This window comes from Canis lupus, chromosome 32, assembly GCF_048164855.1.
Source record: "Canis lupus baileyi chromosome 32, mCanLup2.hap1, whole genome shotgun sequence".
NCBI classification, from domain to species: Eukaryota; Metazoa; Chordata; class Mammalia; order Carnivora; family Canidae; genus Canis; species Canis lupus.
In genome coordinates this window covers 1966780-1990466 of record NC_132869.1, presented here as the reverse complement: position 1 = coordinate 1990466, position 23687 = coordinate 1966780, and the positions used below count along the sequence as shown (strand labels likewise).

The 23687-nt window shown below is 47.2% G+C and overlaps 1 long non-coding RNA gene across 1 annotated transcript; it reads left to right on the top strand.

Annotated features, from left to right (window-relative positions):
• Positions 1 to 16629: 16629 nt before the first annotated feature.
• Positions 16630 to 23287, top strand: LOC140623075 (uncharacterized). Its single transcript, XR_012022751.1, has 3 exons — positions 16630 to 16696; positions 22607 to 22752; positions 23087 to 23287. It is a non-coding gene; the product is annotated as an uncharacterized lncRNA (long non-coding RNA).
• The last annotated feature ends 400 nt before the right edge of the window (positions 23288 to 23687 follow it).

The window sequence follows — 23687 nt, the reverse complement described above, 5'->3', positions numbered from 1 at the left end:
CATTGCCATAAGTGGGTGTTAAAATCCCCTGTCATTGTATTATTATCAGTGTGTTCCTGTACGTTTGTTGTTAATTGGTTTCTATATTTCGGTACTCCCATGTTGGCAGCATAAATATGTAGTTGTTTGATATTTTTTAAAAAATAAATTTATTTTTTATTTGTGTTCAATTGACCAACATACAGAATAACACGCATTGCTCATCCTGTCAAGTGTCCCCCTCAGTGCCCGTCACCCATTCACCCCCACCCCCCCTCCCTCCTCCCCTTCCAGCAACCCTAGTTCTTTTCCCAGAGTTAGGTGTCTTTATGATCTCTCTCCTTTTCTGATATTTCCCAAAAGTTTCTTCTCCATTCCCTTATATTCCCTTTCAGTATTTTTTATATTCTCCAAAGGAATGAGAACATACACTGTTTGTCCTTCTCTGATTGACTTACTTCACTGAGCATAATACCCTCCAGTTCCATTCATGTTGAAGCAAATGTTGTGTATTTGTCGTTTCTAATGCCTAAATAATATTCCATTTTATACATATACCTCATCTTCTTTATCCATTCATTTTTTGATGGACAACGAGACTCCTGCCACAGTTGGCTATTGTGGACATCCTGCTATATACATTGGCGTGCAGGTGTCCCGGCGTTTCATTACATCTGAATCTTTGGGGTGAATCCCCAACAGTGCAATTGCTGAGTCGTCAGGCAGGTCTATTTTTAATTCTTTGAGGAACCTCCACACAGTTTTCCAGAGTGACGGCACCAGTTCACATTCCCACCAGCAGTGTAAGAGTCTTCCCTTCTCTCCGCATCCTCTCCAACATTTGTGGTTTCCTGCCTTGTTAATTTTCCCCATTCTCACTGGTGTGAGGTGGTATCTCATTGTGGTTTTGATTTGTATATCCCTAAGGGCAAGTGATGCAGACCATGTTTTCATGTGCATGTTGGCCATGTCAATGTCCTCCTCTGTGAGATTTCTCTTCATGTCTTTTGCCCATTTCATGATTGGATTGTTTGTCTCTGGTGTTGATTTTAAGAAGTTCTTTATAGATCTTGGAAACTAGCCCTTTATCTAAAACGTCTTTTGTATATATCTTCTCCCATGCTGTAGGTTGTCTTTTAGTTTTGTTGACTGTATCCTTTGCTGTGCAAAATCTTCTTATCTTGATGTAGTCACAATAGTTCATTTTTGCTTTTGTTTCTTTTGCCTTCATGGATGTACCTTGCAAGAAGTTGCTGTGGCCAAGTTTAAAACGGGTGTTGCCTGTGTTCTCCTCTATGATTTTGATGGACTCTTGTCCCACATTTAGATCTTTCATCCATTTTGAGTTTATCTTTGTGTATGGTGAAAGAGAGTGGTCTATTTTCATTCTTCTGAAGGTGGATGTCCAATTTTCCCAGCACCATCTATTGAAGAGACTGTCTTTCTTCCGATGGATAGTCTTTCCTCCTTTATTGAATATTTCTTGACCATAAAGTTCAAGGTCCACTTCTGGGATCTCTATTCTGTTCCATTGATCTATGTGTGTTTTTCTGCCAGTACCACACTGTCTTGATGACCACAGCTTTGTAGTACAACCTGAAATCTGGCATGTGATGCCCCCAGATATGGTTTTCTTTTTAAAAATTCCCCTGGCTTGGGATCCCTGGGTGGCGCAGCGGTTTGCCACCTGCCTTTGGCCCAGGGTGCCATCCTGGAGACCCGGGTTCGAGTCCCACATAGGGCTCCCTGTGCATGAAGCCTGCTTCTCTCTCTGCCTATGTCTTTGCCTCTCTCTCTCTCTCTCTCTGTGTGTGTGACTATCATAAATAAATAAACATTAAAAATAAAATAAAATAAACTTCCCCTGGCTTTTCGGGGTCTTTTCTGATTCCACACAAATCTTAAAATAATTTGTTCTAACTCTCTGAAGAAAGTTCATGGTACTTTGATAGGGATTGCATTAAACATGTACATTGCCTGGGTAACATTGACATTTTCACAATATTAATTCTGCCAATCCATGAGCATGTAATATTTTTCCATCTCTTTGTGTCTTCCTCAATTTCTTTCAGAAGTTTTCTATAGTTTTTAGGTATAGATCATTTATCTCCTTGGTTAGGTTTATTCCTAGGTATCTTATGCTTTTGGGTGCAATTGTAAATGAGATTGACTCCTTAATTTCTCTTTCTTCAGTCTCATTGTTAGTGTATAGAAATGCCATTGATTTCTGGGCATTGATTTTTGTATCCTGCCACGCTACCGAATTGCTGTATGAGTTCTAGCACTCTTCACGGGCAGGATTTTGGGTTTTCTAGGTAGAGTATCATGTCATTGGCGAAGAGGGAGAGTTTGACTTCTTCTTTGCCAATTTGAATGCCTTTAATGTCTTTTTGTTGTCTGATTGCTGAGGCTAGGACTTCCAATACTACGTTGAATAGCAGTGGAGAGAGAGAACATCCCTGTCTTGTTCCTGATCTTAGGGGAAAGGCTCCCAGTGCTGCCCCATTGAGAATGATATTTGCTGTGGGCTTTTCCTAGATGGCTTTTAAGATGTCGAGGATTGTTCCCTCTATCCCTACCCTCTGAAGTGTTTTGATCAGGAATGGATGCTCTATTTTGTCAAATGCTTTCTCTGGATCTAATGAGATGATCGTATGGTTATTGTTTTTTCTCTTGCTGATATGATGAATCACATTGATTGTTTTACGAGTGTTGAACCAGCCTCGTGTCCCGGGGATAAATTCTACTTGGTCATGGTGAATAATATTCTTAATGTATTGTTGGATCCTATTGGTTTTATCTTGTTGAGAATTTTTGTATCCATGTTCATCAGGGATATTGTTCTGTATTCTCCTTTTTGCTGGGGTCTTTGTCTGGTTTTGGAATTAAGGTGATGCTGGCTTCATAGAACGAATTTGGAAGTACTCCATCTCTTTCTATCTTTCCAAACAGCTTTAGTAGGATAGGTATGTTTTCTTCTTTAAACGTTTGATAGATTTCCCCTGGGAAGCCATCTGGCCCTGGTCTTTTGTGACTTGGGAGTTTTTTGATGACTGCTTCAATTCCCTCCCTGGTTATTGGCCTGTTTAGGTTTTCTATTTCTTCTTGTTCCAGTTTTGGTAGTTTGTGGCTTTCCAGGAATGCCTCCATTTCTTCTAGATTGCCTAATTTATTTCCATATAGCTGTTCATTATATTTTTTTAAAATCGTTTGTATTTCCTTGGCGTTGGTAATGATCTCTCCTTTCTCATTCATGATTTTATTTTTTTTTTCACTCATGATTTTATTAATTTGTTTTCTCTCTCTTCTTTTTAATAAGACAGGGTAATGGTTTATGTATGTTATTAATTCTTCCAAAGAAGCAACTCCTGGTTTTGTTTCTCTGTTCCACATTTCTTGTGGTCTCAATTTCCTTGAGGTCTGCTCAAATTTTAATTAAATCTCTTATTCTCTTGAGCGTGGGACCTAGCTGCTGTTTTTTTCTCTAGCTCCTTTATGAGTAAGGTTAGCTTTTGTATTTGAGTTCTTTCCAGTTTTTGAATGGATGCTTGTATTGTGATGTATTTCCCCCTTAGGACTGCTTTTGCTGCATGCGAAACATTTTGAACGTTTGTATCTTCATTCCAATTAGTTTCCATGAATCTTTTTAATTCTTCCTCAATTTCCTGGTTGACCCTTTCATCTTTTAGCAGAATGGTCCTTAACCTCCATGTGTTTGAAGTCCTTCCAAACTTCTTGTTGTGATTTAGTTCTACTTTCAAGGCATTATGGTCTGAGAATATGCAGGGGACGATCTGAATCTTTTGGTATCGGTTCAGACCCGATTTGTGACCCAGTATTTGTTCTATTCTGGAGAAAGTTCCATATGCACTTGAGAAGAATGTTTATTCAGTTCAGTTCAGTTTAGATATAAAGTTCTGTAGATATCTGTGAAATCTATCTGCTCCAGTGTATCATTTAAAGCTCTCGTTTCTTTGGAGATGTTGTGCTTAGAAGACCTATCGAGGGTAGAAAGACCTAGATTGATGTCACCAGTATTTCTTCACTTTCGGTATTAATTGGTTTAAATATTTGGTAGCTCCGATATTCGGGGAGTATATATTGAGGATTGTTAAGTCGTCTTGTTGGATAGATCCTTTAAGTATGATTTAGTGTCCGTTTTCATCTCTCACTATAGTCTTCGGGGTAAATTTTAGTTTATCTAAGGATGGCTACCCCTGCTTTCTTTTGAGGATCATTTGAATGGTAAATGGTTCTCCAACCCATTATTTTCAGATTGCAGGTGTCCTTCTGTCTAATATGAGTCTCTTGTAGCCAGGAAATAGTTGAGTCCTGCTGTTTTATCCAGTCTGAAACCCTGCGCCTTTGAGGGGGTTATTAAGCCCATTCACGTTCAGAGTTACTATCAGCAGATATGAGTTTAGTTTCATCATGATACCTATTCAATCCTTGTTTTTGTGGATTGTTCCACTGAACTTCTTTTTAAAGCTGAATTTTAAGAGTCCCCCTTAAAATTTCTTGCAGAGCTGGTTTGGAGTTCACAGATTCTTTCAGTTCCTGCCTGTGTTGGAAGCTCTTTATCTCTCCTTCCATTTTGAATGAGAGCCTTGCTGGATAAAGTATTCTTGGTTGCATGTTCTTCTCATGGAGGACCCTGAATATATCCGGCCAGCCCTTTCTGGCCTGCCAGGTTGCTGTGGAGACGTCTGCTGTTACCCTAATGCTCTTCCCCATAAAGGTCAGGATTTTCTTGTCTCTTGCTGCTTTAAGGATCTTCTCTTTATCTTTGGAATTTGCAAGCTTCAATATTAAATTTCGAGGTGTTGGACGGTTTTTATTGATTTTAGGGGGGGAATCTCTCTATTTCCTGGATCTGAATGCCTGTTTCCCTTCCCAGATTAGGAACGTTTTCAGCTAGGATTTGTTCAAATACATATTCTGGCCCTCTATCCCTTTTGGCGCCATCGGGAACCGCATTTACACATAGGTTTTTCTTCCTCAGACTGTCGTTTATTTCCTTTAATCTGTCTTCCTGGTCTTTTAATTGTCTGTCTCTTTTTTCCTCAGTTTCCCTCTTTGCCATCAACTTGTCTTCTATGTCACTCACTCGTTCTTCCACCTCATTAACCCTCATCTTTTGGACTTCTAGTTTGGATTTCATCTCATTCAATTGACTTTTAAATTTCGGCCTGATTGGATCTAAATTCTGCAGTCATGAAGTCTCTTGAGACCTTTATGCTTTTTTCTGGAGCCACCAGTAGCTAGATAATAGTGCTTCTGAATTTGTTTTCTGACATTGAATTGTAATCCTGATTTGTAACTCTGTTGGAGAGAGGACTGTTTCTTTCTTTTGGGGTGAGCTTTTCTTTGTAGTCATTTTGCTCAGTGCAGAGTGGCCAGAAACAAGTGTATTGGGAATAAGAGAAAAAGAGAGGATAGAAAAAAGGAAAGAGAAGAGAAAAAGCAAAAAGGAAAAAGGACTACAAAAAGCAAAAAAAGAGAATAAAAGGAGAAAGAAAAAGAAAGAAAGGGGGAGAAAAAGGGTGGGGGAAACAATCAGAAATAAATAAAACATGGGGGAGTATCTTCTGATTCTGTCTACTTTAAGTCCCTTGACTTCCCCTGGAACTTGGCCGTATATCTGGTCTTCTGGGGGAGGGGCCTGTTGTGCTGATTTTCAGGTGTTAGCCCTTGGGGGAGCTCCTCTCCCCCTGCCAGGGGAAGCGCTCAATGGGGGTAGATTACCCCATGAAACCCAAGGAGAAACAACCCCAGTGGCAGTGGCCAGGTCTGAAAACCGGTATTCAGCCCCCACAGTAACTCCAGAACAGTCCATCTGCAGGGCCTGGAGGCTTCGGGGTGAAGCGGCTGATCTGCTCAGCTCCGGGCAGGAGCGTCATTGCTGTCCTGGGCCCTCCGGGCCTCTGCCTGTCCTGGGGGAGGCGGAATCCTGGGCTGTGTCATGGCGCCCTGTGCTCCGGGGCCTGTGCTGTTGGATTCTCGCTCCCAGCCGTGCACCCACCTCTCCACGGAGCCGCCGCCCTAGCCCCTCTGTGCAGCTGTAGGAGCTGCGTATCCCCCTCCACATGGAGTCTCTTCCTCTGCCCTAGGTTCCTCCGCCAAGCCCCTCCCAGGTTCGTGCAGCCCCTTCAGCACAGAGCCACCGCCCGAGCCCCTTGGAGCTGCTCCAGGGTCAATGCATGTGCCGTGTACCCCTTAGTGAGCTCGGTTCACTCTCTTGGGAGTGCAGGTGTCTGTTAGTGTCCCAGGGAGCCCGAGGGCATCCCCACCCTCCAAGGTCCTGTTCTGAATCCCTGCAGGCGCCATTCCACCTTGGAAGATTGGTGCAGCTCCTGCTTCTCTGGGACAGAGCTCTCCTGACTGGGGGGCACTCGCCCTGGCCTTAGCCCGGCTCCTCGGGGGCCTCTCCCCCTTGGATGCCTTTTGTTTCTTTATTCCTTTTTTGGTCTTCCTACCTTGATAGAAGCGCGAACTTTTCTCTCTGTAGCATTCCACCTGATATATGTTTAAATCTCAGGCCGAATTCCTAGATTTTCAGGATGATTTGAAGGTTATCTAGGTAATTTGGTGGGGACAGGTGACTTGGGGACACTTCTCTTCCACCATCTTGCCCTTCTTCCTGTATGTTGCCTTTTAGGTTTGGTTGTTTCCTTCACTTTGTGGAAGCTTTTCAATTTGATGAAGTCCCAATAGTATTTTTGCTTTTGATTCCCTCACCTCAGAGGCATATCTAGAAAGAAGGTCCAATGGCCTATGTCATAGATGTTGCTGCCTATCTTTTCTTCTTTGTATGGTTTCAGGTCTCACATTTAGGTCTTTCATCCATTTTGAATTTACTTTTTATATATATGGTGTAAGAAAGTGGTCCAGTTTGATTCTTCTGCATGTGGCTGCCTGGTTTTCCCAACACCATTTGTTCTTATCCTGGGGTCAGGGTTAGGGTTTCTTGAAGAGACTGTCTTTGTGCCATTGGATATTCCTTCCTGCCTTGTTGTCCATTAATGGATCATAGATACATGTTTGTATCTTGTTTTGGCTTTCCATTCTGTTCTATTGATCTAAGCATCTCCTGTTGGGAGATCCCTGATTGCTCATTCAATTTCTTTGCTGGTTATCGGTCTTTTCACGTTTCTTATTTATTCATTTTTCATTTTTGCTATCTTATATATTTCTAGGAATTGATCTATTTCTTCCAGATTCTAGGTTGCTGGCATATAATTTTTCATCATATTCTCTTAATATCGTTTGTATTTCTCTAGTGTTGGTTGTTATTTCTCTTTTCTCATTTGTGATTTTATTTCAGTCCTTTCTCATCTTTTTATCTTTTCTCTTTTTTAAATATTTTATTTATGTATTCATGAGAGACACAGAGAGGCAGAGGTATAGGCAGAGGGAAAATGAGGCTCCATGCGGGGAGCCTGATATGGGACATGATCCCCCAGGACCCTGGGATCATGACCTGTGCCAAAGCAGATGCTCAACCACTGAGGCACCCAGGTGCCTTGCTGATTCATTTCCTCTGCTAGTTATGGGTCTGTTCACATTTTTTATTTCTTCCCGTTTCAGTTTTGCTCTTTGGCACATTTCTAGGGATTTGTCCATTTCTTCCAGGTCTCCCAGTTTGTTAGCGTATAATCTTTCATGGTGTTCTCTTGTAGCTTTCTTCTCATAACCATTAGCGTGATAGATGATTTTCCATCCCCTGACTTTCAATCTCCCGGTTTCTATAGGTCTAATGTGAGCATCTAGTAGGCAGGATACTGATGGATCTTGTTCTTTTAATAACGATTTTATATTTGAGAGCATGAGAGAGAGAGAGAGAGAGAGAGAGAGAGAGAGAGAGAGAGGCAGAAAATTAGGCAGAGAGAGAAGCATGCTCCCCACTACTAGTACACTATGGGACTCAATCCCAGACTCCAGGATCACACCCGGAGTCAAAGGCAGAGGCTCAACACCTGAGCCACCCAGGCATCCCGGATCCTGTTTTTTAAGCCACTGTGATACCCTCTATCTTGTGATTGGAGCATTTAGTCTATCAGCATTCAGAGTGATTATTGAAAGATATGAACTTACTGCCTTTGTGTTACCTGTAGAGTTGGTGTTTCCAGTGACTCTCTCTGGTCCTTTCTAGTCTTTGATGCTTTTGGTCTCTTTTTTTCCCCCACTAGAAATGTCCCTCTGAAAATTCCTTACTGGATTGGTTAAGTGGTCATGAACTCCTTTATATTTTACCTGTCTGGGAAATCTTTATATCTCCTCTCCTGAATGACACCCTTGCTGAAGAAAGAATTTATAAAAATTAGGGATCCCTGGGTGGCGCAGCGGTTTGGGGCCTGCCTTTGGCCAAGGGCGCGATCCTGGAAGACCCGGGATCGAATCCCATGTCGGGCTCCCGGTGCATGGAGCCTGCTTCTCCCTCTGCCTGTGTCTCTGCCTCTCTCTCTCTCTGTGAGACTATCATAAATAAATAAAAATTTATAAAAAAAAGAAAAAAAAAAGAAAAAAAAAGAATTTATAAAAATTAGACACTTATAAAAAGAAAATTAAAAACATAAAATAAATTTTTGGTGTTATGATTGAAGAAAATGGCATTTAGGAGGAAAACCAGAAACTGAAAGGGAGGAGGACAGATTTCACCCTCGGTAGCCTTCACAGGGACCTGGTGTCCTGTCCTAGGAGGGCCCTCCCCTCCGTAGGATGCTTCCTTACCCTCTGCACCTCTTGTTGGAACCCACCAGGCACATCTCTGTACCTCTGACACCTCTGGAGTCGTGGTTTATGCCATCTTCCATGTATCCTTTTGGGGAACCACAGCATCGTGTATGGAATCATCCGGATACTTTTTGACAACATTGGGGGGATTCTGACTTTTGTTGGTTTTGGGGTGTGTGTGTGTCTATCACATGCAGCTATCACGTGCAGCTATCGGATCCTCTGGCTGGATCACCCAAATGCCGAAATGGTTAGCACAACATCATTTCTGGTGCTGGATCTGGGCAGCTAGCTGGGGTCTCCTGGCCGACCCTGTGCTCGCTGGTGCAATGACTTTCACCTGGAGGGTCAGCTGAGCTGGAAATTCCAGCTCATCACATTCTCATGACGTGCAGTGGGTCCCGCCAGGCGCCGGGTGCTTCTATTCTCCCCGATGCCTCACTAGCAGGGAGCCAGACCTTCGGGCCGCTCTGGGGGGAGCTCCTGAGGAGCCGCTTGCCCATGGCGGGAGCCCTGGGGCTGCCTGTGTGTGGGAGTCGGGGTGGGGATGGGGCTGGGGTTCTTCAGTCTGCTGTGCTGCTTGGCCTTCAGGCAGAGACCCATGCTCACCCAGCCCCTACTCACTAGGGTGAGGAGGATGCCCTCCATAAGCTGGTGTGAGTTATCCAGCACCACAAGGTGTGCAGGCTGAGTCCACCTGGTGCGGGTGGCCCAGGTGCATGAGCTGCAAGTGTGGGACCCAGGAAATTTAACAAAAATCTCCTACCCCTGGGCACACAGAGCAGGACTGATTCCATTTTGTGCTACACCCGCCACTTCCCCTATGACCCCCTCATCACCTGATTATGGCTTAAGGCGCTGCCCCACCCTAGTCAGATTGCTGGGCACACCCTAATCAGAAATCAGCTCATAACAATGTAACACCGCTTTGTGCCCGCCAAATCTGTGCCCCGATTCGACCAAAGTAATAGGCCAGCTCAAGTGGATACTATAGGGTAAGGTGTAATTCAATCGGCCACCTGCGTGTGAAGTGACATGACAGTGCAACTTTCTGCGTATCCCATGGGCCACTGGCCCCTATAAAGCTGCTACGCCTTTTAGTCTCGGGGTCCAAGTCCCTGCTCTGCTGTGTTGGGTGCACCTGGACACAAGCTCCAGCTTGTAAAGAAATCCTTGGGAGTTTGCAATGGTGTTGGCTCCTCAGTGGTTTCTCAGATTAACAATGTTGGGCACAACACAAGGGCCTACTGTCCTGACATCCCTTCTAGGGCCATGCTGACCGCCCTGCAGGCCCTCTCTGTCCCAGGCACACAGTCAAGGGGATGTGGGGAGGGGAGGAAGAGCCCCGTACCCGGCCAGCCACAGCCTCCTGGACAGAGGGAGCACAGACATCCGGGTCGCTTTGCACAGACCCTGGTGACCTGAGGCTTCCTGGCTGTCTCTCTGTCCCAGGCCCTCCTGGCACGTGGGGCACAGCCTGAGTCCCAGTAAACTCTGTCAGGTCCTGAACCCGACATCTGGCCACCTGTGGAAGGCACGTGGGGATGTCAGCTGGGTGTTGCTGGCGGTGCCCCTGCAGGGTCTGGTGGGGCCAAGGTGGTACCCCGTCCTCCTCTCTGGGGTTCTCTCCATGCCCCGTGAACAGTGTTCTGGGAGACACAGAAACGGGCTGGCTGTGCATTTTCGCACCACAACACTTTATTGACTTTCTACAGCGAACGGGCTCAGAGCTGAGGGTGCACGCCTTCCCCTGGGGAGGGAGACCTTTCTGTCCTTTAGGGGAGGGCAAGAATGACATGAGTTGGGGGGCTGGTGCTAGAGTCCCCCACCTGGGAGCAGGTGTGGACTCTGGGTGGGGGCATGTGTCCTGAGATTTCAGTCTGAGAGACAGTTCAGAGGACAGCAGAGCTGACCTGGACCTGCACCTCATGGGCTTCTGTGCTGGGCCCCGCAGGGCAGCTGGACCCCGGCCTCGGGATCCCTGGGGCCCCAGCACCTGGAGGAGCCTGCCTCCTGGTGTGGGTGCGGGTGGGGCCCACCATCCTACCCCAGGGCCCAGGAGTCAACATCCAGCTGTGAGAGGGCTCCCGCAGTCCAGGGCCAGAATCCAGGGCCGGCCAGGGCCATGTGGGCTGGATCCCATTAGTCTTTGTGTTGGGCCTGGTGTGAGGGCTCAAATCACCCCAGCCCTCACAGAGCCCAGGGCCAGGCCAGCCCAGATCCCCATGGGTTACGGGCTGGTGTCCTGTGCAGGGTGTGCCGCCCTAAGTGAGGGACAGTGGGCGGAGGCAGGGCACAGTGGGTCCTCTGCACCACTCACCTGCACCCACCCTGTTGGGAGCTCCCTGTCTTCCCTCCTCCCTGCAACCCATGGGTACTCTATGGGACACCCGGGCTTCTGAAGGGATCAGGTTATCCAGAGAACCCCAGGGAGGCTGAGTATGTCCCACAGGGGGCACCTGCACTGGGTCCTTGCTCGGGGTCAATGGTGTGGTGGTAGATGGTGTGGGGGCAGGGGTATGATGGTGGTGGAGAGTGGGGAATGGTGTAGGGGTGATGGTGTTGGGGTATGGTGTGAGTGGGAATTGTGTGGGGCTGCGTGGTTTTCACAGGGATGGAGTCTGTGGGATGCCATTGGGGATGATGATGTAGGGTGATGGTGTGGGAGTGGTAAATGATGGGTATGTCGTGGGAGGCCTGTGGAAAAGGGGCATCTCCTTCCTCTAAGATGCACAAGGAGACATCTACAGTTAAAAGCGACTAGTCTGGGGTTTGCAGTGACACCTGCCCCTGGGGCACCATGTGGTCAGTGCAGGGCTGGACTGGGGGCATTATCTAGGGGTCATTATACTATGTATGTTTTCAAATTGCAAATTGTCTCAAATGAAATGCATGGAATTTAGAAATATATAAAGCACCGAGAGTGGGTCTCACTCTGACCCGTCCGACCGTCATGGGATCAAAGTGTGTCCTCCTCCAGCCGCGGCCATGCCGCCTGGCCCCCAGGTCCGGGTCCTGCCCCCCACGTCCCCCACCCAATTCCCTTCTTCTCAGGGGGCCATCCTTCTCCCCTTTGGCGTCCAGCTCCCATGGCAACCCCTGGAGGCCCCATCCTACTGGCCTCCTCATCCTGGAGGCACCGGGAGTGTGGGCACGGGGTCATCCCCAGCATCCTACCATGGAGCAGTGTGTTGTTGGCTGCTATTGCTCCCCCGGCCTCAGAAACCCGTTTTCCCTACCCAGAAGGACCCGGGCCTCCCTCAGGGCTCCGAAGCCCCCTGGCCCAGCAGCCTCACCCGACCCCCTAGCCATCCCAAAATACGGTGTGGCTGCCGAATGTCCTGTTGACGTCCAAGTCTACCTGGGTGATGTCCCTTGAGGAGACCAGGACCTCCTCCTTCATTTCCTGTGGGAAAACTGGGGAGGAGGAGCAGGCATCAGGGACACAGACCCCCACCTGTCACGAGCTGCCATGCTGGCTAGGGAGCCCTGGGGCCACCATGGGAGTGTGTCCTGCCAAAACCCCCTTCCTTCCCCTGGGAGGCCGGGCATGGCGGGAGTGCCCACCATGCCCGTGGGACCTGTGTGAGGGCCTGTGCCCAGCTGTTGTGGGCGAGGAGGTGACTGAGGGTCAGCCTGGGTGGGAGGGGATAAGGGTTCAGCCCAGGTGGGAGGGGACATGGGGATGTTGTGCCCAAGATTGCGAATCCAAGAAACCACTATGGAACTGACGCTGATGCAAACCCACAAGGGTGATTTCCAAACTCGAGCCTGCATCCAAGTACACCAAGCGGAGCATGGACACAGCGGAGCATGGACTTGGACCACGAGGTGGGTTTTTGCTTAGTTTTAAGGGATTGTATCGGGGACCTCCAGAAGGGCTGGAGTAATTCCTCAAGTTCTGTTTACATTTTGATATGGGGCCTTCAAGGGCATTGACCTCTGTTCCCATTCTAATAGGCACCTCCATCCCTTTGCGTGGGTTCAGTTCTTATTCTATTGTGGGGGTTTTCTTTTTTTTTATTTATGATAGTCACAGAGAGAGAGAGAGAGAGGCAGAGACATAGGCAGAGGGAGAAGCAGGGTCCATGCACCGGGAGCCCGATGTGGGATTCGATCCCGGGTCTCCAGGATCGCGCCCTGGGCCAAAGGCAGGCGCTAAACCGCTGCGCCACCCAGGGATCCCCTATTGTGGGGGTTTCTAGGACATGAAGCTGTAAACTTTTGTTTTTTTCCTGTAACTGAAGTAATGTAAATTTCATCTCTTCTTCACAGGGGCCTGGGATGGCTGGGCGTGTTCGAACGCTGAACTTAAAGCGGAAAGGCCTTCATTTTCTCAGTCTCCTTGCGTCCCATCCCATCGTATCTAGCTCCTTTCCCCTTCCCCGGACCTCCTGAGAGAGCAATTGCAAATGACCTCAGCGTGGCAGCGTGTGTTGGACAGGACCAGGGATTTGGGATCAGGAAGACCTGGGTTGCGTGCACCCCGGCTGTGCAGCGGGATTCGATGCTGCAGACTCTTATTCCCTAAGGCTATCTTGAAAACTGACTTTCACATAGAAAAGCTGTCCTTTATGTTTAAAACATGAGGAGTGAGTCAAAGCCTTTTTTCTCTGCCCATCTGATTGCTCAGATTCCAATCTGAGATGTATTTCCTGTTAATAAGGATAATTTACTATCCATAGTACTATGGTTAAAATATTCTGACACAAGTAATTCAGAGGGATGAGGGTTTCTCATCTCTTTCTTCACAGCTCATTCACTCCTCAGGAAATGCATCTTTATGGATTTGGAAAGAACTGAGAGACATTATTACCAATGGTCCTATTATTATGTGAAGGATTCTTCCCTGAGAATCTTCCCCTGTTTCAACTGACACTGAAACACTTTGAACTCTTTGGAAGACAAATGTCAAGGAAATAAATGTTATGCATTGCTAATTTTAAATGCACTTGCAATATGGTGTCTATTATAATAGAAGTATTTTTATCTGATTTTTGCTTTTTATTATCCGTTCCTGCTTTTTAGGTTGAGGAGGCATTATACATTTTATAAGTGTTTTTCTTTCCTTCTGATGTAAAATTCTTACTCTGTTTCCATCAAAGGAACTCTTTAAGAATAAGGCAACAGTTAATTAAACTATTCTTAAAATGTCTTCACACTTGGAGCCTGATTCATTTAAGTTAATTTTCAAAATAAATCTTATTTATTAGGAAAAAAACAAAGATATATAGGTAAATTGAGAAGATAGTACAGAGCATTCACATGCACTTGCACTCAATTTCTCCAATTATTGATATCTTATATTAGTACGGTACAAATGTTAGCTAATGAATCAATATTTATAGTCGCATTAACCAAAGACCATACTTTATTCAGATTTCCTTAGTTTTTGCTAAGTTACCATCCCTCATATCACATTCCATTTGTCCTCATGTTTTCTTAGGCTCCTCTGGACTGTGACAGTAATTCAGCCTTTCCTTGTTGTTGTTGCCCTGGAACACTTTGAGAAGTAGAGTATTTTGTAAAATTTCCCTCAGTTGGGACATGTCTGTTGTTTATCTCATGATTGAATTGTTTTGTAGATTTTATGCAGAGATATACTGCCATTTTATTATATCATATAAAGGATAGATACTATCAACATGATTTATCAGTCTTGGTATCGATCTGATCATCTTGCTGAGTTAGTGTTTGTCATCTTTCTCCATAGTTAATTGATTCTTTTTATTATTAATTATTGTTATTATCATCATCATATTATTTTGTTTTTCATAATATGTTTTGTAGAAGGAAGTTACTATGTGTATTCCACACGTAAGAGTGGGAAGCTATGCTCATCAACATGAGACTGGAATGTCTGCACAAATTGTTTGAAATTCTTCTACAAGGGAGATTTCTCTTCCTTGTGGGTTTCTTTTTTTGTTTCTTTTTCAAAGATGTTATTTATTTGAGAGAGAGAAGAGAGAAAAAGCATGAGTGAGAGAAGCAGAGGGAGAGGGAGAACCAGGTTCCCTGCTGAAAACGGAGCCTTCCTTGGGACCTCGATCATGATATGACTTAAGGTAGAAGCTTAACTGACTGAGCCACCCCGGTGCCACTCTTTCTTTCTTTCTTTTTTTTTAAATAATAAATTTATTTTTTATTGGTGTTCAGTTTGCCAAATCAGAATAACACCCAGTGCTCATCCCGTCTAGTGACCCCTCAGTGCCCGTCACCCATTCACCCTCAACCCTGCCCTCCTCCCCTAAGTCACCAAGAGTTCATTTCCAAGAGTTAGGAGTCTTTATGTTCTGCCTCCCTTTCTGATATTTCCCACACATTTCTACTCCCTTCCCTTATATTCCCTTTAAGTATTACCTATATTCCCCAAATGAATGAGAACATACAATGTTTGTCCTTCTCCGATTGTCCTACTTCACTCAGCATAATACCTTCCAGTTCCATCCACCTTGAAGGAAATGGTGGGTATTTGTTGTTTCTAATGGCTGAGCAAGACCCACCTTTTCTCTATCTTCATCTTCTGAGTCTCCTATGATATGAATGTTATTGTTTTAATAAGTGGGTGACTTCCCTACATCTGCCTCTGTGGTCCATAACCTTTCTTGTTTTTAAGGCTGCCAGTTGGGACTGCATCTCCGTTATAGCATTTTTAACGTTGGACTGACTTGATTTTAGCTCTTTTATTTCTACAGTAAGGGATTCTCTAGTTTTCTTCTGTGCTCTTTTTCCAGCCAAGCTGCTATCTTTATAATCATTGTTTTAAACTGTAGTTAGACATCATATATGTTTATTTATGAACTTCCTGGCTGTGAGTACTACCTCATGTTATTTTATGGAGGTGAATTTCTCCATCTCATTATTTTTTCCAGAAAAGAAAGAAGGAAGAAAATGAAAAACCAAGAAAAACAATAACAACTGCCCTCCAAAAAAAACACCAGATTATTTTGGCCTGATTGTTAAAAGATTCTAAATCCCAAAATATGAAACACAATTAAACTACCATAAAAGTAAAAATAAATATATAAGGTACATCCATAAAATTAAAAGAAGGCAATTAATAAAAAAGAATCAAAGAAAATAATTAAAAATAGAGCACAAAGTACAAAGGAATCTAGACCCTACTTTCCAGGCAGAGCTGAAGCTTTGCAGCCTCTGTGGTCTGGCAACTTGGGGGCAGCGAATGGTCTGTGTGGGGTCTGGGGATGGGCCTTGGCGCTGATTGTCAGGTGCACATCTGCCTGGGAGTTGCACCTGTGGGGGTCAGAGTCGGGGTGGGCTTCAGCGCCTCTGGGCTCCAGCGGGCGGCACTGTGCTGCTCCCTGATTCCTGGCCCTGATGGGCGGGATGCCGGTGGGGACGCTGGGTCCTCTGGCTCTGGGGCTGAGCATCCCGCCCCCCAGTCTGCTGGGGCCTCCACAGAAGAACCCCGAAGCCCCTGGGTCTCAGCGGCTTCACTCAGAACCCTGCGTTCACTCTACCTGCGTCCGAGCTTCTTTTGGTTTTCTTTTTTTATCTCAGACTGTTGTGCCCAAGATTGTGAATCTGAGAAATCACCAAGAAGCCAACACCAATGCAAACACATGAGGGTTTATTTACAAGCTCGAACTTGTGTCCAAGTATACCCAATACAGTGGACCGGGGACTTGGACCCCGAGGTGGGTTTTAGCTTATTTGTAAGAGTTGGACTTGGGGAACTCACGAAGGGCTGGAGTAATTCCTCAAGTTCTGTTTACATTTTGATATGGGGCCTTCAAGGGCATTGAGATCTGTTCTAATAGGGGCTTCCTGCCCTTGGACTGGGCTCAGTTTTTATTCTATTGTGGGGCTTGCTGTGTCCTGACAGTGAGCATTCAGGAAGGAAATGATGGATGTGACTCCCTTCTCAGGAATATCACAGAGAATAAATAAGGAGACTGAACAAAAAGAGGACAAGACATTGGGGGCTTCGTCCATATCAGAAGGGACTCCTCAGAACCACAGGGTAAGTGAATGGGTAGAATGAATGGTAGGGTCAGGGGAGGTGAGGCAGTTGGTGAGCCTCTGCAGTTGGTGGTTTGGCTTAGGTTAGATGTTAGGTGTTTGTGATTAACCTCAGGTGTTTGTAGGATGATCAGAAACTCAACGTATTTTTGGTCTGTCCAAATTTTTTCTTACTGTCGACTTCGAGTTTCATAGCGTCGTGGTCCGACAATGTACAGGGTGTTATATCAAACTTCTTGTACCTGTTGTACCTGTTTAGGGGTGATTTGTGGCCCATGATATGATCTGTTCTGGAGAATGTCCCATGTGCACTTGAAAGGAATGTGTACTCTGCTTTAGGTTGAAATGTTCAGACTATATCTGTTGAGTCCCTGTGGTCCAGTGTGTCAAGGCTATTGTTCCCTTGTTGATTTTCTGTATAGATGATCGGTCCATTGCCATAAGTGGGTGTGAAAATCCGCTGTCATTGTATTATTATCAGTGAGTTCCTGTAAGTTTGTTGTTAATTGGTTTCTATATTTAAGTACCCCCATGTTGGCAGCATAGATATTTAGTTGTTTCATCTTGATAGTCTTTTTAATTATGAAATAATGCTCTTCTTCATATCTTCTTAAAGTATTTGTTCTTTCTTTTTTGAAATGTAAATATTTTATTTATTTATTCTTGAGAGACAAGGAGAGCAGCAGAGGCAGAAACATAGGCAGAAGGAGAGGCAGGCTCCACACAGGGAGGCCGATGTGGGACTCGGTCCTGGGATCCCAGGATCACACCCTGCGCTGAAGGCACATGCTCAACCACTGACCCACCAGGTGTCCCCCAGGGTTTGATTTCAAATCTAGTTAGTCTGATATAAGTATGGGTCCTCCAGCTTTCGTATGGTATCCATTACCGTGATAGATGGTTTTCCATCCCCTGACTTTCAATCTCCCGGTGTCTATAGGTCTAACGTGAGCATCTTGTTGGCAGCATACAGATGGATCTTGTTTTTTTAATAACGATTTTATTTATGAGGGAGTGAGAGAGAGAGAGAGGCAGAAAATTAGGCAGAGAGAAAAGCATGCTCCCCACCAGGAGCACAATGTGGGACTCGATCCCAGACTCCAGGATCACACCCTGAGTCCAAGGCAGAGGCTCAAACCCTGAGCCACCCAGGCATCCCGGATCCTGTTTTTTTTTTTTATTTATGATAGGCACACAGTGAGAGAGAGAGAGGCAGAGACACAGGCAGAGGGAGAAGCAGGCTCCATGCACCGGGAGCCCGATGCGGGATTCGATCCCGGGTCTCCAGGATCGCGCCCTGGGCCAAAGGCAGGCGCCAAACCGCTGCGCCACCCAGGGATCCCCCGGATCCTGTTTTTTAAGCTACTCTGATACCCTATATCTTTTGATTGGAGCAATTTTTCTATCAGCATTCAGAGTGATTATTGAAAAATATGAACTTATTGCCTTTGTGTTACCGGTAGAGTTGGTGTTTCTGGTGACGTTCTCTGGTCCTTTCTAGTCTTTGTTGCTTTTGGTCTCTTTTTTTCCCCCACTAGAAGAATCCCTCTTAAAATTCCTTACTGGACTGGTTTAGTGGTCATGAACTCCTTTATACTTTGTCTGTCTGGGAAATCTTTATCTCTCCTTCTTTCCTGAATGACACCCTTGCTGAAGAAAGAATTCATATGAATTGGACACCTGTGAAAAGAAATTTAAAAACATAAAATAAATTTTTGCTATTTTCATTGAGGAAAATGGCATTTAGGAGGAAAACCAGAAGCTGAAAGGGAGGAGGACAGATTTCACCCTCCGTAGCCTTCACAGGGACCTGGTGTCCTTTCCTAGGAGGGCTCTCCCCTCCGTAGGATGCTTCCTTACCCTCTGCACCTCTTGTTGGAACCCACCAGGCACATCTCTGTACTTCTGACACCTCTGGAGTCGTGGTTTATGCCATCTTCCATGTATCCTTTTGGGGAACCACAGCATCGTGTATGGAATCATCCGGATACTTTTTGACAACATTGGGGGGATTCTGACTTTTGTTGGTTTTGGGGTGTGTGTGTGTCTATCACATGCAGCTATCACGTGCAGCTATCAGATCCTCTGGCTGGATCACCCAAATGCCGAAATGGTTAGCACAACATCATTTCTGGTGCTGGATCTGGGCAGCTAGCTGGGGTCTCCTGGCCGACCCTGTGCTCGCTGGTGCAATGACTTTCACCTGGAGGGTCAGCTGAGCTGGAAATTCCAGCTCATCACATTCTCATGACGTGCAGTGGGTCCCGCCAGGCGCCGGGTGCTTCTATTCTCCCCGATGCCTCACTAGCAGGGAGCCAGACCTTCGGGCCGCTCTGGGGGGAGCTCCTGAGGAGCCGCTTGCCCATGGCGGGAGCCCTGGGGCTGCCTGTGTGTGGGAGTCGGGGTGGGGATGGGGCTGGGGTTCTTCAGTCTGCTGTGCTGCTTGGCCTTCAGGCAGAGACCCATGCTCACCCAGCCCCTACTCACTAGGGTGAGGAGGATGCCCTCCATAAGCTAGTGTGAGTTATCCAGCACCACAAGGTGTGCAGGCTGAGTCCACCTGGTGCGGGTGGCCCAGGTGCATGAGCTGCAAGTGTGGGACCCAGGAAATTTAACAAAAATCTCCTACCCCTGGGCACACAGAGCAGGACTGATTCCATTTTGTGCTACACCCGCCACTTCCCCTATGACCCTGACATGACCTGATTGTTGCTTAAGGCGCTGCCCCACCCTAGTCAGGCTGCTCAACACACCCTAATCAGAAATCAGCTCATAACAATGTAACCCCGCTTTGTGCCCGCCAAATCTGTGCCCCGATTCGACCAAAGTAATAGGCCAGCTCAAGTGGATACTATAGGGTAAGGTGTAATTCAATCGGCCACCTGCGTGTGAAGTGACATGACAGTGCAACTTTCTGCGTATCCCATGGGCCACTGGCCCCTATAAAGCTGCTACGCCTTTTAGTCTCGGGGTCCAAGTCCCTGCTCTGCTGTGTTGGGTGCACCTGGACACAAGCTCCAGCTTGTAAAGAAATCCTTGGGAGTTTGCAATGGTGTTGGCTCCTCAGTGGTTTCTCAGATTAACAATGTTGGGCACAACACAAGGGCCTACTGTCCTGACATCCCTTCTAGGGCCATGCTGACCGCCCTGCAGGCCCTCTCTGTCCCAGGCACACAGTCAAGGGAATGCAGTGAGGGGAGGAAGAGCCCCACACCCAGCCAGCCACAGCCTCCTGGACAGAGGGAGCACAGACCTCCGGGTCGCTTTGCACAGACCCTGGTGACCTGAGGCTTCCTGGTTGTCACTCTGTCTCAGGCCCTCCTGGCCCACGGGGTGCAGCCTGAGTCCCAGTAAAGTCTGTTGCGTCTTGACCCCAGCATCTGGTCCAGTGGAAGGCACGTGGGGATGTCAGCTGGGTGTTGCTGGCGGTGCCCCTGCAGGGTCTGGTGGGGCCAAGGTGGTACCCCGTCCTCCTCTCTGGGGTTCTCTCCATGCCCCGTGAACAGTGTTCTGGGAGACACAGAAACGGGCTGGCTGTGCATTTTCGCACCACAACACTTTATTGACTTTCTACAGCGAACGGGCTCAGAGCTGAGGGTGCACGCCTTCCCCTGGGGAGGGAGACCTTTCTGTCCTTTAGGGGAGGGCAAGAATGACATGAGTTGGGGGGCGGGTGCTAGAGTCCCCCACCTGGGAGCAGGTGTGGACTCTGGGTGGGGGCATGTGTCCTGAGATTTCAGTCTGAGAGACAGTTCAGAGGACAGCAGAGCTGACCTGGACCTGCACCTCATGGGCTTCTGTGCTGGGCCCCGCAGGGCAGCTGGACCCCGGCCTCGGGATCCCTGGGGCCCCAGCACCTGGAGGAGCCTGCCTCCTGGTGTGGGTGCGGGTGGGGCCCACCATCCTACCCCAGGGCCCAGGAGTCAACATCCAGCTGTGAGAGGGCTCCCGCAGTCCAGGGCCAGAATCCAGGGCCGGCCAGGGCCATGTGGGCTGGATCCCATTAGTCTTTGTGTTGGGCCTGGTGTGAGGGCTCAAATCACCCCAGCCCTCACAGAGCCCAGGGCCAGGCCAGCCCAGATCCCCATGGGTTACGGGCTGGTGTCCTGTGCAGGGTGTGCCGCCCTAAGTGAGGGACAGTGGGCGGAGGCAGGGCACAGTGGGTCCTCTGCACCACTCACCTGTACTCACCCTGTTGGGGGTTCCCTGTCTTCCCTCCTCCCTGTAAACCCTGGGTATTCTATGGGACACCTAGGCTTCTGATGGGAGCAGGGTATCCAGAGAAACCCGGGGAGGCTGAGCATGTCCCACAGGGGGCACCTGCACCGGGTCCTTGCTGAGGGCCGATGGTGTGGTGTTTGGTGTGGGGGCAAGGTTATGATGGTGGTGGAGTGTGGGGGATGGTGTAGGGGTGATGGTGTTGGGGTATAGTGTGAGTGGGGATTGTGTGGGGCTGTGTGGGTTTGAGGGGGATGGTGTAGGTGGGATGCCAATGGGGATGATGATGTAGGTGGATGGTGTGGGAGTGGGTAATGAGGGGGATGTCGTGGGGGGCCTGCGGACACAGGGCATCTCCTTCCTCTAAGATGCACAAGGAGACGTCTACACTTAAATGCGACTAGTCTGGGGTTTGCAGTGACACCTGCCCCTGCCCTGGCTGGACTAGCAGCATTATCTGGGGATCATTATAGTATGTATGTTTTCAAATTGCAAATTGTCTCAAAGTAAATGCATAGAATTTAGAATAATATAAAGCATCGAGAGTGGGTGTCACTCTGACCTGTCTGACCCTCATGGGATCGATGTGTGTCCTGCTCCAGCAGCCGCCATGCAGCCTGGCCACCAGGTCCGGTTCCTCCCCCCACGTCCCCCACCCCATCCCCTGCTTCTCAGGGGGCCGTCCCTCTCCCCTTTTGTGTTCAGCTCCCATGGCAACACCTGAAGGCCCATCCTTCTGGCCTCCTCATCCCCGAGGCATCGGGAGTGTGGGCACGGGAGTCATCCCCAGCATCCTACCATGGAGCAGTGTGTTTTTGGCTTCTATTGCTCCCCCGGCCTCAGAAGCCCCATTTTCCCTACCCAGAAGGACCCGGGCCTCCCTCGGGGCCCCGAATCCCCCTGGCCCAGCAGCCTCACCCGACCCCCTAGCCATCCCAAAATATGGTGTGGCTTCCGAACGTCCTGTTGACGTCCAAGTCTACCTGCGTGATGTCCCTGGAGGAGACCAGGGCCTCCTCCTTCATTTTCTGTGGGAAAACTGGGGAGGAGGAGCAGTTGTCAGGGAAACAGACCCCGACTTCTCAGGAGCTGCCATGCTGGGCAGGGAGCCCTGGGGCCACCATGGGAGTGTGTACTGCCGAAACCTCCTTCCTTCCTCTGGGAGGCCGGGCATGGCGGGAGTGCCCACCGTGCCCGTGACACCTGTGTGAGGGCCTGTGCCCAGCTGTTGTGGGCAGGGAGGTGACTGTCAGCCTGGGTGGGAGGGGATAGGGGTTCAGCCCAGGTGGGAGGGGACATGGGGGTGTTGTGCCCAAGATTGTGAATCTGAGAAACCACTATGGAGCTGACACTGATGCAAACCCACAAGGGTTGATTTCCAAACTCGAGTTTGCATCCAAGTTCACCCGACACAGAAGAGCAGGGACATGGACCTCGTGGTGGGTTTTTGCTTAGTTTTTAGGACTTGTCTCAGGGACCTCCAGAAGGGCTGGAGTAATTCCTCAAGTTCTGTTTACATTTTGATATGGGGCCTTCAAGGACATTGACCTCTGTTCTCATTCTAATAGGCGCTTCCAGCCCTTGGCGTGGGCTCAGTTCTTATTCTATTGTGGGGCTTTCTAGGACATTAAGCTGCAAACTTTTGTTTTTTTCCTGTAACTGAAGTAATGTAAATTTTACCTCTTGTTCACAGGGGCCTGGGATGGATGGACCTGTTTGAACCCTGAATTTAAGAGGAAAGACCTTCATTTTCTTGGCCTCCTTGCGTCTCCTCCCATCCTTTCTAGCTCTTTCCCCCTTCCCCGGAGCTCCTGAGAGAGCAAATGCAAATGACCTCAGGTTGGCAGGGTCTGTTGGGGGACAGGCACAGGGATTTGGGATCAGGAAAACCTGGGGTGCGGGCATACCGGCTGTGCATCGGGATTTGATGCTGCAGACTCATTCCCTAAGGCTATCTTGACAACTGACTTTATACATAGAAAAGCTCTCCTTTATCTTTAAAAGATGAAGATCCAATCAAAGCCTTTTTTCTCTGCCCATCTGATTGCTCAGATTCCAATGTGAGACGTATTTCCTGTGAATAAGGATAATTTACTATCCATAGTACTATGGTTAAAATATTCTGACACAAGTAATTCAGAGGGATAAGGGTTTCTCATCTCTTTCTTCACAGCTCAGTCACTCTCAGGAAATGCATCGTTATGGATTTGGAAAGAACTGAGAGACATTATTACCAATGGTCCTATTATTATGTGAAGGATTCTTCCCTGAGATTCTTCCCCTGTTTCAACTGACACTGAAACACTTTGAACTCTTTGGAAGACAAATGTCAAGGAAATAAATGTTATGCATTGCTAATTTTAAATGCACTTGCAATATGGTGTCTATTATAATAGAAGTATTTTTTTCTGATTTTTGCTATTTATTACTCATTCCTGCTTTTCAGGTTGAGGAGACATTATACGTGTTCATAAGTGTTTTTCTTTCCTTCTGATACAAAATTCTTACTTTGTTTCCATCAAAGGAACTCTTTAAGAATAAGGCAAAAGTTAATTCAACTGTTCTTAAAATGTCTTCACACTTGGAGCCTGATTCATTTAAGTCAATTTTCAAAATAAATCTTATTTATTAGGAAAAAAAACACACATTTATAGGGAAATTGAGAAGATAGTACAGAGCATTTGCATGCACTTGCACTCAGTTTCTCCAATGATTGATATCTTATATCAGTACGGGACAAATGTTAGCTAATGAATCAATATTAAAATATTCGC